Genomic DNA, 21,236 nt, shown 5'->3' with positions numbered 1-21,236 from the left:
ATATAATATATATTTGGTGTAGTTTTTGATATTTTACATAGGGTGTGTAGTATATATTTACTGGCCTTTTTGATATTTTATATACAGTATATAATTTACATTTTGTGTAATTTTTGATAATTTCTATACCGTACATTGAATATAATTACTGTAGTTTTTGATAATTACAATATGTATAACACTTATTTGGTGTACTTTTTGATATTTTATGTACAGTATGTAATATATATTTACTGTAATTTTTGATATTTTTTTTACAGTATATAAAATGTATTTGGTGTACTTTTAGTTAATATTATATGTATAATATATGAAATATATTTACTGGAGTTTTTCTTATTTTACCTACAGTATATAAGATATATTTGGTGTCCTTCCGATATTTTTTGTAAATTATATAATATATATTTGGTGTAAATTTGGATATTTTACATAGTGTGTGTAATATATATTTAATGTATTTTGGATATTTTATTTACACTATATAATGTACATTTCAAGTAATTTTTGATATTTTATGTACAGTATATTGAATATAATTACTGTAGTTTTTGATAGTTTATTTACAGTATATATAACACATATATGGTGTACTTTTTGATATTTTATGTACAGTATGTAATATATATTTAGTGTACATTTTGATATTTTATTTACAGTATATAAAATGTATTTGGTGTACTTTTAGTTAATATTATATGTACAATATATGAAATATATTTACTGTACTATTTGATATTTTATGTACAGTATATAAGATATATTTGGTGTCCTTTGGATATTTTATGTAAATTATATAATATATATTTGGTGTAGTTTGTGATATTTTACATAGGGTGTGTAATATATATTTACCCTATTTTTGATATCTTATTTACAGTATATAATATACATTTTGTGTAATTTTTGATATTTTATGTACAGTATATTAAATATAATTACTGTAGTTTTTGATAGTTTACAGTTCATATAACACATATTTGGTGTACTTTTTGATATTTTATGTACAGTATGTAATATATATTTACTGTAATTTTTGATATTTTATTTACAGTATATAAAATGTATTTGGTGTACTTTTAGTTAATATTATATTTACAATATTTGAAATATATTTACTATTCTTTTTGATATTTTATGTACAGTATATGAGATATATTTGGTGTCCTTTTGATATTTATTGTAAATTATATAATATATATTTGGTGTAGTTTTTGATATTTTACATAGTGTGTGTCATATATATTCACTGTCCTTTTTGATATTTTATTTACGGTATATAATATACATTTGGTGTGATTTTTGAAATTTTATGTACAGTATAGTAAATATAATTACTGTACTTTTTGATAGTTTACAGTATATATAACACATATTTGGTGTACTTTTTGATATTTTATGTACAGTATGTAATATATATTTAGTGTAATTTTTGATATTTTATATACAGTATATAAAATGTATTTGGTGAACTTTTAGTTAATATCATATGTACAATATATGAAATATATTTACTGTACTTTTTGATATTTTATGTACAGTATATAAGATATATTTGGTGTCCTTTTGATATTTTATGTAAATTATATAATATATATTTTGTGTAGTTTGTGATATTTAACATAGGGTGTGTAATATATATTTACTGTACTTTTTGATATCTTATTTAGAGTATATAATATACATTTGGTGTAATTTTTGATATTTTATGTACAGTATATTAAATATAATTAGTGTAGTTTTGATGGTTTATTTACAGTATATATAACACATATTTGGTGTACTTTTTGATATTTTATGTACAGTATGTAATATATATTTACTGTACTTTTTGATATTTTCTTTACAGTATATAAAATGTATTTGGTGTACTTTTAGTTAATAATATATGTACAATATATGAAATAGATATACTGTACTTTTTGATATTTTATGTACAGTATATAAGATATATTTGGTGTCCTTTTGATATTTTATGTAAATTATACAATATATATTTTGTGTAGTTTTTGATATTTTACATAGGGTGTGTAGTATGTATTTACTGTCATTTTTGATATTTTATTTACAGTATATAATTTACATTTGGTGTAATTTTTGATAATTTATATACAGTACATTGAATATAATTAATGTAGTTTTTGATAATTACATTATATATAACACATATTTGGTGTACTTTTTGATATTTTATGTACAGTATGTTATATATATTTACTGTAATTTTTGATATTTTATTTACAGTATATAAAAAGTATTTGGTGTACTTTTAGTTAATATTATATGTACAATATATGAAATATATTTACTGTAGGTTTTGATATTTTACGTACAGTATATAAGATATATTTGGTGTCCTTCCGATATTTTTTGTAAATTATATAATATATATTTGGTGTAAATTTGGATATTTTACATAGGGTGTGTAATATATATTTACTGTATTTTGGATATTTTATTTACAGTATATAATTTACATTTGGTGTAATATTTGATATTTTATATACAGTAGATTGAATATAATTACCGTAGTTTTTGATATTTACAGTATATATAACACATATTTGGTGTACTTTTTGATATTTTATGTACAGTATGTAATATATATTTACTGTACTTTTTGATATATTATTTACAGTATATAAAATGTATTTGGTGTACTTTTAGTTAATATTATAGGTACAATATATGAAATATATTTACTGTACTTTTTGATATTTCATGTACATTATAGAAGCTATATTTGGTGTACTGTTGATATTTTATGTAAATTAAATAATATTTATTTGGTGCAGTTTTTGATATTTTACATAGAGTGTAATATATATTTACTGTAATTTTCATATTTTATTTACAGTATATAATATACATTAGGTGTAATTTTTGATATTTTATGTAGTGTATATTAAACATAATTACTGTAGTTTTTGATAGTTTATTTAGAGTATATATAACACATATTTGGTGTAATTTTTGATATATTATGTACAGTATGTAATGTATATTTACTGGAATTTTTGATATTTTATTTACCGTATATAAAATGTATTTGGTGTACTTTTCGTAAATATTATATGTACAATATATGAAATATATTTACTGTACTTTTTGATATTTTATGTAGCATATATAAGGTATACTTGGTGTCCTTTTGATATTTTATGTAAATTATATAATATATATTTTGTGTAGTTTTTGATAATTTACATAGAGTGTAATATATATTTACTGTCCTTTTTCGTATTTTATTTAGAGTATATAATATACATTTGGTGTAATTTTTGATATTTTAAGTCCAGTATATTAAATATAATTACTGTAGTTTTTGATAGTTTATTTACAGTATATATAACTAATATTTGGTGTACTTTTTGATATTTTATGTACAGTATGTAATATATATTTACTGAACTTTTGAAATTTTATTTACAGTATATAAAATGTATTTGCTGTACTTTTAGTTAATATTATATGTACAATATATGAAACATATTTACTGTAGTTTTTGATATTTTATGTGCAGTATATAAGATATATTTGGTGGCCTTTTGATACTTTATGTAAATTATATAATATATATTTGGTGTAGTTTTTGATATTTTACATAGGGTGTGTAATATATATTTAGCGTCCTTTTTGATATTTTCTTTACACTATATAATATACATTTGGTGTAATTTTTGATATTTTATGTACAGTATATTAAATGTATTTACTGTAGTTTTTGATATTTTACGTACAGTATATAGGAGATATTTGGTGTCCTTCCGATATTTTTTGTAAATTATATAATATATATTTGGTGTAATATTTGATATTTTACATAGGGTGTGTAATATATATTTACTGTATTTTGGATATATTATTTACACTATATAATGTACATTTGGAGTAATTTTTGACATTTTATGTACAGTATATTAAATATAATTACTGTAGTTTTTGATAGTTTATTTACAGTATATATAACACATATTTGGGGTACTTTTTGATATTTTATGTACAGTATGTCATATATATTTACTGTACTTTTTGATACTTTATTTACAGTATATAAAATGCATTTGGTGTACTTTTAGTTAATATTATATGTACAATATATGAAACATATTTACTGTAATTTTTGATATTTTATGTACTGTATATAAGATATATTTGTTGGCCTTCTCATATTTTATGTAAATTATATAATATATATTTGGTGTAGTTTTTGAGATTTTACATAGGGTGTGTCATATATATTTACTGTACTTTTTGATATTTTATTTACAGTATATAATATACATTTTGTGTAATTTCTGTATTTTATGTACCGTATATTAAATATAAATACTGTACTTTTGATAGTTTATTTACAGTATATATAGCAGATCTTTTGTGTAATTTTTGATATTTTATTTACAGTATGTAACATATATTAACTGTACATTTTGAAATTTTGTTTACATTATATGAAATGTATTTGGTGTACTTTTAGTTAATATTATATGTACAATACATGAAATATATTTACTGTTCTTTTTGATATTTTATGTACAGTATATAACATATATTTGGTGTCCTTTTGATATTTTATGTGAATCATATAATATATATTTGGTGTAGTTTTTGATAATTTACGTAGAGTGTAATATACATTTACTGTCCTTTTTCATATATTATTAAGACTATATAATATATATTTGGTGTAAGTTTTGATATTTTATATACAGTATATTCAATGTAATTACTGTAGTTTTTGATAGTTTATTTACAGTATACATAAAACATATTTGGTGTACTTTTTGATATTTTATGTACAGTATGTGATATAATCACTGTACTTTTTGATATTTTATTTACAGTATATAAAATGTATTTGGTGTACTTTTAGTTAATATTATATATACAGTATATGAAATACATTTACTGTACTTTTTGATATTTTATGTACAGTATATAGGATATATTTGGTGTCCTTTTGATATTTTATGTAAATTATATAATATATATTTGGTGTAGTATTTGATATTTTACATTGGGTGTGTCATATATATTTACTGTCCTTTTTGATATTTTATTTACAGTATATAATATATATTTGGTGTAATTTTGAATATTTTACGTACAGTATACTAAATATAATTACTGTAGTTTTTGATAGTTTATTTACAGTATATATAACACATATTTGGTATAGTTTTTGATATATTATGTACAGTATGTAATATGTATTTACTGTACTTTTTGATATTTTATTTACAGTATATAAAATGTATTTGGTGTACTTTTACTTAATATTATATGTACAATATATGAAAAGTATTTACTGTACTTTTTGATATTTTATGTACAGTATATAAGAGATATTTGGTGTCCTTTTGATATTTTATGTAAGTTATATAATGTATATTTGGTGTAGTTTTTGATATTTTACATAGGGTGTGTAGTATATATTTACTGTCCTTTCTGATATATTATTTACAGTTTATAATATACATTTGGTGTAATCATTGATATTTTATGTACAGCATATTAAATATAGTTACTGTAGTTTTTGATAGTTTATTTACAGTATATATAACACATATTTGGTGTACTTTTTGATATTTTATGTACAGTATGTAATATATATTTACTGTACGTTTTGATATCTTATTTACAGTGTATAAAATGTATTTGGTGTACTTTTAGTTAATATTATATTTACAATATATGAAACATATTTACTGTACATTTTGATATTTTGTGTACAGTATATAAGATATATTTGGTGGTCTTTTGATATTTTATATAAATTATTTAATATATATTTGGTGTAGTTTTTGATATTTTAGAAAAGGTGTGTCATATATATTTACTTTCTTTTGATATTTTATTTACAGTATATAATATACATTTGGTGTAGTTTTTGATATTTTATGTACAGAATATTAAATATAATTACTGTAGTTTTTGACAGTTTTTTTACAGGATATATAACACATATTTGGTGTGCTTTTTGATATATTATGTACAGTATGTAATATATATTTACTGTACTTTTTGATATTTTATTTACAGTATATAAAATGTATTTGGTGTACTTTTAGTTAATATATGTACAATATATGAAATGTATTTACTGTAATTTTTGATATTTTATGTACGGTATATAAGATATCTTTGGTGTCCTTTTGATATTTTATGTAAATTATATAATATATATTTGGTGTAGTTTTCGATATATTACATAGGGTGTGTAGTATGTATTTCCTGTCTTTTTGATATTTTATTTACAGTATATAATATACATTTGGTGTAATTTTTGATATTTTATGTGCAGTATATTAAATATAGGTACTGTAGTTTTTGATAATTTATTTACAGTATATATAACACATGTTTTGTGTACTTTTTGATATAATTGGTACATTATGTTATATATATTTACTGTAATTTTTGATATCTCATTTACAGTATATAAAATATATTTGGTGTACTTTTAGTTAATATTATATGTACAATATATAAAATATTGTTACTGTACATTTTGATATTTTATGTACAGTATATAAGATATATTTGGTGTCCTTTTGATATTTTATGTAAATTATATAATATATATTCGGTGTAGTTTTTGATATTTTACATAGGGTGTGTCGTATATATTTACTGACCTATTTGATATTTTATTTACAGTTTATATTATACATTTAGTGTAATTTTTGATATTTTATGTACACTATATTATATATAATTACTGTAGTTTCTGATAGTTTATTTAGAGTATATATAACACATATTTGGTGTACTTTTTGATATTTTATGTACAGTATGTAATATATATTTACTGTGTTTTGATATTTTATTTACAGTTTATAAAATGTATTTGGTGTACTTTTAGTTAATATTATATGTACAATATATGAAATATATTTACTGTACTTTTTGATATTTTATGTACAGTATATAATATATATTTGGTGTACTTCTGATATTTTATGTAAATTATATAATATATATTTGGTGTAGTTTTTGTTATTTTACATAGAGTGTAATATATATTTACTGTCCTTTTTCATATTTTATTTAGTGTATATAATATACATTTGGTGTAATTTTTGATATTTTATGTACAGTACATTAAATAAAATTACTGTAGTTTGTGATTTTTTTTTACAGTATATATAACACATATTTGGTGTACTTTTTGATATTTTACTTACAGTATGTAATATACATTTACAGTACTTTTTGATTTTTTTTACAGTATATAAAATGTATTTGGTGTACTTTTAGTTAATATTATATATACAATATATGAAATATAGTTACTGTACATTTTGATATTTTATGTACAGTATATAAGATATATTTGGTGTCCTTTTGATATTTTATGTAAATTATATAATATATATTTGGTGTAGTTTTTGATATTTTACATAGGGTGTGTAGTATATATTTACTGTACTTTTTGACAGTTTATTTACAATTTATAATATACATGTGGTGTAATTTTTGATATTTAATATACATTATATTAAATATAATTTCTGTAGATTTTGATAGTTTATTTACAGTACATATAACACATATTTGGTGTACTTTTTGATATTTTATGTACAGAATGTAATATATATTTACTGTACTTTTTGACATTTTATTTTCAGTATAAAAATGTATTTGGTGTAATTTCAGTTAGTCTTATATGTACAATATTTGAAATATATTTTCTGTTCTTTTTGATATTTTTTTGTACAGTATATAAGATATATTTGGTGGCCTTTTGATATTTTATGTAAATTATACAATATATATTTGGTGTAGTTTTGATATTTTACAAAAGGCGTGCAGTATATATTTACTGTACTTTTTGATATTTTATTTACAGTAAATAATATACATTTGGTGTAATTTTTGATATTTTATGTACAGTATATTAAATATAATTACTGTAGTTTTTGATAGTTTATTTACAGTATATATAACACATGTTTGGTGTACTTTTTGTTATTTTATATACAGTATGTAATATATATTTACTGTACTTTTTGATATATTATTTACAGTATATAAAATGTATTTGGTTTACTTTTAGTTATTATTATTTGTACAATATATGAAATATATTTACTGTACCTTTTGATATTTTATGTACAGTATATAAGATATATTTGGTGTCCTTCTGATATTTTATGTAAATTAAATAATATATATTTGGTGTAGTTTTTGATCTTTTACATAGGGTGTGTCATATATATTTACTGTCCTTTTTGATATTTTATTTACAGTATCTAGTATACACTTGGTTTCATTTTTGATATTTTATGTAATATATATTAAACATTATTACTGTAGTTTTTGATAGTTCATTTACAATATATATAACACATACTTGGTGTACTTTTTGATATTTTATGTACAGTATGTAGTATATATTCACTGTAATTTTTCCTATTTTATTTACACTATATAAAGTTTTTTGGTGTACTTTTAGTTAATATTATATGTACAATATATGAAATATATTTACTGTACTTTTTTATATTTTATGTACAGTATATAGGATATATTTGGTGTCCTTTTGATATTACATGTAAATTATATAATATATATTTGATGTAGATTGTGATATTTTACATATGGTGTGTAATATAAGTTTACTGTACTTTTTGAAAGTTTATTTACACTATATAAAATGTATTTGCTGTACTTTTAGTTAATATTATATGTACAATATATGAAATATATTTACTGTACTTTTTGATATTTTATGTACAGTATATAAGATATGTTTTGTGTCCTTTTGATATTTTATGTAAATTATATAATATATATTTGGTGTAGATTGTGATATTTTTCATATGGTGTGTAATATATATTTACTGTACATTTTGATATTTTATTTAGAGTAAATAATATACATTTGGTGTAATTTTTGATATTTTATGTACAGTATATTAAATTTAATTACTGTAGATTTTGATAGTTTATTTACAGTGTATATAACACATATTTGTTGTTCTATTTGATATTTTATGTACAGTATGTAATATAAATTTACTGTATTTTTGATATTTTATTTATAGTATATAAAATGTATTTGGTGTACTTTTAGTTAATATTATATGTACAATATATGAAATATATTTACTGTACATTTTGGTGTATTATGTAGAGTATATAAGGTATATTTGGTGTCCTTTTGATATTTTATGTAAATTATATAATATATATTTGGTGTAGTTTGTGATATTTTACATAGGGTGTGTAATATATATTTACTGTACTTTTTGGTATTTTATTTACAGTAAATAATATACATTTGGTGTAATTTTTGATATTTTATATACAGTATATTAAATATAATTACTGTAGTTTTTGATAGTTTATTTACAGTATATATAACACATATTTGGTGTACTTTTTGATATTTTATGTACAGTATGTAATATATATTCACTGTAATTTTTGGTATTTTATTTACACTATATAAAATGTATTTGGTGTACTTTTAGTAAATATTATATGTACAATATATGAAATATATTTACTGTACTTTTTGGTATTTTATGTACAGTATATAAGTTACATTTGGTGTACTTTTGATATCTTATGAAAATTATATAATATATATTTGGTGTAGATTGTGATATTTTACATATGGTGTGTAATATATATTTACTGCACTTTTTGATATTTTATTTACTGTAAATAACATACATTTGGTGTAATTTTTTATATTTTATGTACAGTATATTAAATATAATTACTGTAGTTTTTGATAGTTTATTTAGAGTATATATAACACATATTTGGTGTACTTTTTGATAATATATGTACAGTATGTAATATATAGTTACTGCAATTTTTGATAATTTATTTACAGTATATAAAATGTATTTGGTGTACTTTTAGTTAATATTATATGTACAATATATGAAATATATTTACTGTACTTTTTGATATTTTATGTACAGGATATAAGATATATTTTGTGTCCTTTTGATATTTATTGTAAATTTTATAATATATATTTGGTGTAGTTTTTGATATTTTACATAGTGTGTGTCATATATATTCACTGTCCTTTTTGATATTTTATTTACGGTATATAATATACATTTGGTGTGATTTTTGATATTTTATGTACAGTATATTAAATATAATTACTGTAGTTTTTGATAGTTTACAGTATATATAACACATATTTGGTGTACTTTTTGATATTTTATGTACAGTATGTAATATATATTTACTGTAATTTTTGAAATTTTATATACAGTATATAAAATGTATTTGGTGTACTTTTAGTTAATATTATATGTACAATATATGTAATATATTTACTGTACTTTCTTATGTTTTATGTACAGTATATAAGATATATTTGGTGTTCTGTTGATATGTTATGTAAATTATATAATATATATTTGGTGCAGTTTTTGATATTTTACATAGAGTGTAATATATATTTACTGTAATTTTCATATATTATTTACAGTATATAATTTACATTTGGTGTAATTTTTGATATTTTATGTACTGTATATTAAACATAATTACTGTAGGTTTTGATAGTTTATTTAGAGTATATAAAACACATATTTGGTGTACTTTTTGATATATTATATACAGTATGGAATGTATATTTACTGCAATTTTTGATATTTTATTTACAGTATATAAAATGTATTTGGTGTACTTTTAGTGAATAATATATGTACAATATATGAAATATATTTACTGTACTTTTTGATATTTTAAGTACAGTATAAAAGATATATTTGGTGTCCTTTTGATATTTTATGTAAATTATATAATATATATTTGGTGTAGTTTTTGATATTTTACATAGGGTGTGTAGTAAATATTTACTGTCCTTTTTGATATTTTATTTACAGTATATGATATTCATTTGCTGTAATTTTTGATATATTTTGAAAAGTATATTAAATATAATTACTGTAGTTTTTGATAGCTTATTTACAGTATATATAACACATATTTGGTGTACTTTTTGATATTTTATGTACAGTATGTAATTTATATTTACTGTACTTTTTCATATTTTATTTACAGTATATATAATGTATTTGGCGTACTTTTAGTTAATATTATATGTACAATGTATGAAATATATTTACTGTACTTTTTGATATTTATGTACAGTATATAACATATATTTGGTGTCGTTTTGATATTTTATGTAAATTATATAATATATATTTGGTGTGGTTTTTGATATTTTACATAGGGTGTGTAGTATATATTTACTGTCCTTTTTGATATTTTATTTACAGTATATATTATACATTTGGTGTAATTTTTGATATTTTATGTACAGTATATTAAATATAAGTACTGTAGTTTTTGATAGTTTATTAACAGTATATATAACACATATTAGGTGTACTTTTTGATATTTTATGTACAGTATGTAATACATATTTACTGTACTATTTGATATTTTATTTACACTATATAAAATATATTTGGTGTACTTTTAGTTAATATTATATGCACAATATATGAAATATATTTACTGTACATTTTGATATTTTATGTACAGTATATAAGATATATTTGGCGTACTTTTGATATTTTATGTAAATTATGTAATATATATTTGGTGTAGATTGTGATATTTTACATATGGTGTGTAATATATATTTACTGTACTTTTTGATATTTTATTTACAGTACATAATATACATTTGGTGTAATTTTTGATATTTTATCTACAGAATATTCAATATAATTACTGCAGATTTTATAGTTTATTTACAGTATATATAACACATATTTGGTGTACTTTTTGATATTTTATGTAGAGTATGTAATACATATTTACTGTAATTTTGATATTTTATTTAGAGTATATAAAATGTATTGGGTGTACTTTTAGTTCATATTATATGTACAATATATGACATATACTTACTGTAATTTTTGATATTTTATGTACAGTATATAAGATATATTTGGTGTCCTTTTGATATTTAATGTAAATTATATAATATATATTTGGTGTAGATTGTGATATTTTACATATGGTGTGTAATATATATTTACTGTACTTTTTGATATTTTATTTACAGTATATAATATACATTTGGTGTAATATTTCATATTTTATGTACAGTACATTAAATATAATTAGTGTAGTTTTTCAAAGTTTATTTACAGTATATATAACACATATTTGGGGTACTTTGTGATATTTTATTTACAGTATGTAATATATATTTACTGTACTTTTTGATATTTTATTTACAGTATATAAAATGTATTTGGTGTACTTTTAGTTAATATTATATGTACAATATATGAAATATATTTCCTGTACATTTTGATATTTTATGTAGAGTATATAAGATATATTTGGTGTCCTTTTGATATTTTATGTAAATTATACAATATATATTTGGTGTAGTTTTTGATATTTTACATAGGGTGTGTAGTATATATTTCCTGTCCTTTTCGATATATTATTTACAGTAAATAATATACATTTGTTGTAATTATTGATATTTTATTTAGAGTATATTAAATATAATTACTGTAGTTTTTGATAGTTTATTTACAGTATATATAACACATATTTGGTGTATTTTTGATATTTTATGTACAGTATGTAATATACATTTACTGTAATTTTTGATATTTTATTTACAGTATATAAAATGTTTTTGGTGTACTTTTAGTTAATATTATATGTACAATATATGAAATATATTTACTGTACTTTTTGACATTTTATGTACAGTATATAAGATATATTTGGTGTCCTTTTGATATTTTATGTAAATTATATAATATATATTTGGTGTAGTTTGTGATAATTTACATAGGGTGTGTAATATATATTTACTGTACTTTTTGATATTTTATTTACAGTATATTATACATTTGGTGTAATTTTTGATATTTTATGTACAGTATATTAAATATAATTATTGTAGATTTTGATAGTTTATTTACAGTATATATAACACATATTTGGTGTACTTTTTGATATTTTATTTATATTATATAATATTCATTTGGTTTAAATTTTGATATTTTATGGGCAGTATATTAAATATAATTACAGTAGTTTTTGATAGTTTATGTACACTATATATAACACATATTTGTTGTACTTTTTGATATTTTATGTACAGTATGTAATATATATACTATACTATTTGATATTTTATTTACAGTATATAAAATTTATTTGGTGTACTTTTAGTTAATATTATATGTACAATATATGAAATAAATTTACTGTAAGTTTTGAAATTTTAAGTACAGTATATAAGGTATATTTGGTGTCCTTTTGATATTTTATGTAAATTATATAATATATATTTGGTGTAGATTGTGATATTTTACATATGGTGTGTAATATATATTTACTGTTCATTTTGATATTTTATTTACAGTATATAATGTACATTTGGTGTAATATTTGGTATTTTATGTACAGTATATTAAATATAATTACTGTAGTTTTTCACAGTTTATTAACAGTATATATAACACATATTTGGGGTACTTTTGATATTTTATGTACAGTATGTAATATATATTTACTGTACTTTTTGATATTTTATTTACAGTATATAAAATGTATTTGGTGTACTTTCAGTTAATATTATATGTACAATATATGAAATATATATCCTGTACTTTTTGATATTTTATGAACAGTATATAAGATATATTTGGTGTCCATTTGATATTTTATGTAAATTATATAATATATATTTGGTGTAGTTTTTGATATTTTACAGAGGGTGTGTAGTATATATTTACTGTCCTTTTTGATATTTTATTTACAGTATATAGTATACATTTGGTGTAATTTTTGATATTTTATATACAGTATATTAAATATAATTACTGTAGTTTTTGATACTTTATTTACAGTATATATAACACATATTTGGTTTACTTTTTTATATTTTATGAACTGTATGTAATATATATTTACTGTACTTTTTGATATTTTATTTACACTATATAAAATGTATTTGGTGTACTGTTAGTTAATATTATATGTACAATATATGAAATATATTTACTGTACTTTTTGACATTTTATGTACAGTATATAAGATATATTTGGTGTACTTTTCATATTTTATGTAAATTATATAATATATATTTTGTGTAGATTGTGATATTTTACATATGGTGTGTAATATATATTTACTGCACTTTATGATATTTTGTTTACAGTATATAATATACATTTGGTGTAATTTTTCATATTTTATGTACAGTATATTAAATATAATTACTGTAGAATTTATAGTATATTTACAGTATATATAACACATATTTGGTGTAATTTTTGATATTTTATGTACAGTATGTAATACATATTTACTGTACTTTTTGATATTTTATTTACAGTATATAAAATGTATTTTGTGTACTTTTAGTTAATATTATATGTACAATATATGAAATACATTTACTGTAATTTTTGATATTTTATGTACAGTATAAAAGATATATTTGGTGTCCTTTTGATATTTTATGTAAATTATATAATATATATTTGGTGTAGTTATTGATATTTTACATAGGGTGTGTAATATATATTTACTGTACTTTTTGATATTTTATTTACAGTATATAATATTCATTTGGTGTAATTTTTGATATTTTATGTACAGTATATTAAATATAATTACAGTAGTTTTTGATAGTTTATGTACAGTATATATAACACAAATTTGGTGTACCTTTTGATATTTTCTGTACAGTATGTAATATATATTTATTGTACTTTTTGATATTTTATTTACAGTATATAAAATGTATTTGGCGTACTTTTAGTTAATATTATATATACAATGTATGAAATATATTTACTGTACTTTTTGATATTTATGTAGAGTATATAACATATATTTGCTGTCGTTTTGATATTTTATGTAAATTATATAATATATATTTGGTGTAGATTGTGATATTTTACATAGGGTGTGTAATATATATTTACTATACTTTTTGGTATTTTATATACAGTAAATAATATACATTTGGTGAAATTTTTCATATTTTATGTACAGTATATTAAATATAATTACTGTAGTGTTTGATAGTTTATTTACAGCATATATAACACATATTTGGTGTACTTTTTGATATTTTATGTACAGTATGTAGTATATATTCACTGTAATATTCCATATTTGATTTACACTATATAAAGTTTATTTGGTGTACTTTTAGTTAATATTATATGTACAATATATGAAATATATTTACTGTACTTTTTGATATTTTATGTACAGTATATAGGATATATTTGGTGTCCTTTTGATATTATATGTAAATTATATAATATATATTTGGTGTAGATTGTGATATTTTACATATGGTGTGTAATATATATTTACTGTACTTTTTGAAATATTATTTACACTATATAAAATGTATTTGGTGTACTTTTAGTTAATATTACATGTACAATATATGAAATATATTTACTGTACATTTTGATATTTTATGTACAATATATAAGATATATTTAGTGTCCTTTTGATATTTTATGTAAATTATATAATATATATTTGGTATAGTTTGTGATATTTTACATAGGGTGTGTAATATATATTTACTGTACTTTTTGGTATTTTATTTACAGTAAATAATATACATTTGGTGTAATTTTTGATATTTTATGTACAGTATATTAAATATAATTACTGTAGGTTTTGATAGTTTATTTACAGTATATATAACACATATTTGGTGTACTTTTTGATATTTTATGTACAGTATGTAATATATATTCACTGTAATTTTTGATATATTATTTACACTTTATAAAATGTATTTGTTGTACTTTTAGTTAATATTATATGTACAATATATGAAATATATTTACTGTACTTTTTGATATTTTATGTACAGTATATAAGATATATTTGGTGTCCTTTTGATAGTTTCTGTAAATTATATAATATATATTTGGTGTAGATTGTGATATTTTGCATATGGTGTGTAATATATATTTAGTGTAATTTTTGATATTTTATTTACAGTAAATAATATACTTTTGGTGTAATTTTTGATATTTTATGTACAGTATACTATATATAATTACTGTAGTTTTTGATAGTTTATTTACAGTATATAAAACACATATTTGGTGAACTTTTTTATATTTTATGTACTGTATTTAATATATATTTACTGTACTTTTTGATATTTTATTTACACTATATAAAATGTATTTGGTGTTCTTTTAGTTAATATTATATGTACAATATATGAAATATATTTACTGTACTTGTTGATATTTTATGTACAGTATATTAGATATATTTGGTGTCCTTTTGATATTTTATGTAAATTATATAATATATATTTGGTGTAGTTTGTGATATTTTACATATGGTGTGTAATATATATTTACAGTACTTTTTGGTATTTTATTTACAGTAAATAATATGCATTTGGTGTAATTTTTGATATTTTATGTACAGTATATTAAATATAATTACTGTAGCTTTTGATAGTTTATTTACAGCATATATAACACATATTTGGTGTACTTTTTGATATTTTATCTACAGTATGTAGTATATATTCACTGTAATTTTTCATATTTTATTTACACTATATAAAGTTTATTTGGTGTACTTTTAGTTAATATTATATGTACAATATATGAAATATATTTACTGTACTTTTTGATATTTTATGTACAGTATATAGGATATATTTGGTGTCCTTTTGATATTATATGTAAATTATATAATATATATTTGGTGTAGATTGTGATATTTTACATATGGTGTGTAATATATATTTACTGTACTTTTTGAAAGTTTATTTACACTATATAAAATGTATTTGGTGTACTTTTCGTTAATATTATATGTACAATATATGAAATACATTTACTGTAGTTTTTGATATTTTATGTACAGTATATAAGATATGTTTGGTGTCCTTTTGATATTTTATGTAAATTATATAATATATATTTGGTGTAGATTGTGATATTTTTCATATGGTGTGTAACATATATTTTCTGTACATTTTGAAATTTTATTTACAGTAAATAATATACATTTGGTGTAATTTTTGATATTTTATGTACAGTATATTAAATTTAATTACTGTAGTTTTTGATAGTTTATTTACAGTGTATATAACACATATTTGTTGTACTATTTGATATTTTATGTACAGTATGTAATATAAATTTACTGTACTTTTTGATATTTTCTTTACAGTATATAAAATGTATTTGGTGTACTTTTAGTTAATATTACATATACAATATATGAAATATATTTACTGTACATTTTGATATTTTATGTACAGTATATAAGGTATATTTGGTGTCCTTTTGATATTTTATGTAAATTATATAATATATATTTGGTGTAGTTTGTGATATTTTACATAGGGTGTGTAATATATATTTAGTGTACTTTTTGGTATTTTATTTACAGTAAATAATATACATTTGGTGTAATTTTTGATATTTAATGTACAGTATATTAAATATAATTACTGTAGTTTTTGATAGTTTATTTACAGTATATATAACACATATTTGGTGTACTTTTTGATATTTTATGTACAGTATGTAATATATATTCACTGTAATATTTGATATTTTATTTACAGTATATAAAATGTATTTGGTGTACTTTTAGTTAATATTATATGTACAATATATGAAATATATTTACTGTACATTTTGGTATTTTATGTACAGTATATAAGATATATTTGGTGTACTTTTGATATATTATGAAAATTATATTATCTATATTTGGTGTAGATTGTGATATTTTACATATGGTGTGTAATATATATTTACTGCACTTTTTGATATTTTATTTACTGTAAATAACATACATTTGGTGTAATTTTTTATATTTTATGTACAGTATATTAAATATAATTACTGTAGTTTTTGATAGTTTATTTAGAGTATATATAACACATATTTGGTGTACTTTTTGATAATATATGTACAGTATGTAATATATAGTTACTGAAATTTTTGATATATTATTTACAGTATATAAAATGTATTCGGTGTACTTTTAGTTAATATTATATATACAATATATGAAATATATTTACTGTACATTTTGATATTTTATGTACAGTATATAAGGTATATTTTGAGTCCTTTTGATACTTTATGTAAATTATATAATATATATTTGGTGTAGTTTTTGATATTTTACATAGTGTGTGTAATAGATATTTACTGTAATTTTTGGTGCTTTATTTACAGTAAATAATATACATTTGGTGTAATTTTTGATATTTTATGTACAGTAAATTAAATATAATTACTGTAGTTTTTGATAGTTTATTTACAGTATATATAACACATATTTGGTGTACTTTTTGATATTTTATCTACAGTATGTAATATATATACACTGTAATTTTTGATATTTTACTTACGCTATATAAAATGTATTTGGTGTAATTTAGTTAATATTATATGTACAATATATGAAATATATTTACAGTACTTTTTGATATTTTATGTACAGTATATAAGATATATTTGGTGTCCTTTTGATAGTTTCTGTAAATTATATAATATATATTTGGTGTAGATTGTGATACTGTACATATGGTGTGTAATATATATTTACTGTAGTTTTTGATATTTTATTTACAGTATATAAAATGTATTTGGTGTAGTGTTAGTTAATATTATATGTACAATATATGAAATATATTTACTGTACATTTTGATATTTTATGTACAGTATATAAGGTATATTTGGGGCCCTTTTGATATTTTATGTAAATTATATTATATATATTTGGTGTAGTTTGTGATATTTTACATAGGGTGTGTAATATATATTTATTGTACTATTTGATATTTTATTTACAGTAAATAATATACATTAGGTGTAATTTCTGATATTTTATGTACAGTATATTAAATATAATTACTGTTGTTTTTGATAGTTTATTTACAGTATATATAAAACATATTTGGTGTACTTTTTGATATTTTATCTGCAGTATGTAATATATATTCACTGTAACTTTTGATATTTTTTTTACACTATATAAAATGTATTTGGTGTACTTTAATTAATATTATATGTACAATATATGAAATATATTTACTGTTATTTTTGATATTTTATGTACAGTATATAAGATATATTTGGTGTCCTTTTGATATTTAATGTATATTATATAATATATATTTGGTGTAGATTGTGATATTTTACTTATGGTGTGTAATATATATTTACTGTACTTTTTGATATTTTTTTACACAATAAAAAATGTATTTGGTGTACTTTTAGTTAATATTATATGTACAATATATGAAATATATTTACTGTAATTTTTGATATTTTATGTACAGTATATAAGATGTATTTGGTGTCCTTTTGATATTTTATGTAAATTATATAGTATATATTTTTTGTAGATTGTGATATTTTACATATGGTGTGTAATATATATTTACTGTACTTTTTGATATTTTATTTACAGTAAATAACATACATTTGGTGTAATATTTGATATTTTATGTACAGTATATTAAATATAATTACCGTAGATTTTCATAGTTTATTTAGAGTATATATAACACATATTTGGTGTACTTTTTGATAATATATGTACAGTATGTAATATATATTTACTGAAATTTTTGATATTTTTTTTACAGTATATAAAATGTATTCGGTGTACTTTTAGTTAATATTATATATACAATATATGAAATATATTTACTGTACATTTTGATATTTTATGTACAGTATATAAGGTATATTTGGTGTCCTTTTGAGATTTTATGTAAATTATATAATATATATTTGGTGTAGTTTGTGATATTTTACATAGGGTGTGTAATATATATTTACTGTACTTTTTGGTAATTTATTTACAGTAAATAATGTACATTTGGTGTAATTTTTGATATTTTATGTACAATATATTAAACATAATTACTGTAGTTTTTGATAGTTTATTTACAGTATATATAACACATATTTGGTGTACTTTTTGATATTTTATCTACAGTATGTAATATATATTCACTGTAATTTTTGATATTTTATTTACACTATATAAAATGTATTTGGTGTACTTTTAGTTAATATTATATGTACAATATATGAAATATATTTACTGTACATTTTGATATTTTATGTACAGTATATAAGATATATTTGGGGTCCTTTTGATATTTTATGTAAATTATATAATATATATTTTGTGTAGATTGTGATATTTTACACATGGTATGTAATATATATTTACAGTACTTTTTGACATTTTATTTACAGTATATAAAATGTATTTGGTGTACTTTTAGTTAATAGTATATGTACAATATATGAAATATATTTACTGTATATTTTGACATTTTATGTACAGTATATAAGATATATTTGGTGTCCTTTTGATATTTTATGTAAATTATATAATATATATTTGGTGTAGATTGTGATATTTTACATATGGTGTGTAATATATATTCACTGTACTTTTTGGTATTTTATTTACAGTAAATAATATATATTTGGTGTAATTTTTGATATTTTATGTACAGTATATTAAATATAATTACTGTAGTTTTTGATAGTTTATTTACAGTATATATAACACATATTTGGTGTACTTTTTGATATTTTATGTACAGTATGTAATATATATTCACTGCAATTTTTGATATATTATTTACACTATATAAAATGTATTTGGTGTACTTTTAATTAATATTATATGTACAATATATGAAATATATTTACTGTACATTTTGATATTTTATGTACAGTATATAAGATATATTTGGTGTCCTTTTGATATTTTATGTAAATTATATAATATATATTTGGGGTAGATTGTGATATTTTACATATGGTGTGTAATATATATTTACTGTACTTTTTGATATTTTATTTACAGTAAAAAATATACATTTGGTGTAATTTTTGATATTATATGTACAGTATATTAAATATCATTACTGTATTTTTTGATAGTTTATTTACAGTATATATAACACATATTTGGTGTAATTTTTGATATTTTATGTACAGTATGTAATATATATTTACTGTAATTTTTGATATTTTATTTACAGTATATAAAATGTATTTGGTGTACTTTTAGTTAATATTATATGTACAATATATGAAATATATTTACTGTACATTTTGATATTATATGTACAGTGTATAAGGTATATTTGGTGTCCTTTTGATATTTTCTGTAAATTATATAATATATATTTGGTGTAGTTTTTG

This window comes from Pan paniscus, chromosome 22 (assembly GCF_029289425.2).
Source record: "Pan paniscus chromosome 22, NHGRI_mPanPan1-v2.0_pri, whole genome shotgun sequence".
NCBI classification, from domain to species: domain Eukaryota; kingdom Metazoa; phylum Chordata; class Mammalia; order Primates; family Hominidae; genus Pan; species Pan paniscus.
Note: the sequence above shows the minus strand (reverse complement) of the source record.